Source organism: Penaeus monodon, chromosome 23 (genome assembly GCF_015228065.2).
Source record: "Penaeus monodon isolate SGIC_2016 chromosome 23, NSTDA_Pmon_1, whole genome shotgun sequence".
Taxonomy (NCBI): domain Eukaryota; kingdom Metazoa; phylum Arthropoda; class Malacostraca; order Decapoda; family Penaeidae; genus Penaeus; species Penaeus monodon.
In genome coordinates this window covers 15,445,944-15,446,764 of record NC_051408.1, presented here as the reverse complement: position 1 = coordinate 15,446,764, position 821 = coordinate 15,445,944, and the positions used below count along the sequence as shown (strand labels likewise).

At 38.9% G+C, this 821-nt stretch overlaps 1 protein-coding gene across 1 annotated transcript in view; it reads right to left on the bottom strand.

Annotated features, from left to right (window-relative positions):
* The window catches only part of LOC119588147 (twitchin-like), a gene marked incomplete in the record, with an annotated part of 124,648 nt that overhangs the window by 53,981 nt on the left and 69,846 nt on the right, over positions 1 to 821 (bottom strand).

Sequence of the window (821 nt, the reverse complement as noted above, 5' to 3'; positions counted from 1 at the left end):
ATTGTGTTTATAGATAAATATGAATGCATTAGTATAAAGAAGTCAGGCCACTAGGCCAGATATATAACAATGATATGAGTTACATGTTATCGCTCATGTCTTGTCATCAGTAGAGTGCAATTAGAAATCCCATAAGTGAATCAGTTATCGACAGTGCAAAGTAAAATTGAAAGACAGTATAAGACAAGTAGACTGTTCTGTACTATGTCTTGTGCAGGTCAAGCCAACGACCAAATGCACGGGACTACAAATCTCCAGTTAAATAAAGATAGTCTAAGATTAAAATCAGTCATTGGGATTCAACTTACAAATGTGAAAAGTAATTGATATTTCAAAGAGAAAATGTGCATATGGTCGCTAGCAAGATGACTATCTTACTGTGCTCACTTTTGTGTGAAGCATAACTTATTCAAGTGTAAGAAAAAACCTGTGCTTCTGAATAATGTTTAAGAGAGAAACAAGATCGTTGGTCAAACATGAAGTGAAGTTTAAGTCCATGGTTTAATGGCTATGTTGGAGACAAAAGCCACATCGATTTATGAGGTTAGGATCGTTCTTGTATCCATTTATATATCCATAAGTAAATGAGATACAACGTATATCCATCATGTATGAAGTAAAGTATGTGCTCCTTTTCCGGAGGGAAGGCCGAACGCTACAGGGTTCGGGCAGAGCAATGCTTGTACTCTCACCATGATCTCAAGCAGTCATGCGGTGTGTGTGTGCGAGGAGGGGGGCGCATGTCAAGTCGGAGGGTGTGTCACGTTCATGGCTCGTCCTGTATCGAGCATGTCCAATAATCTATGTAAGTACTGGTATGT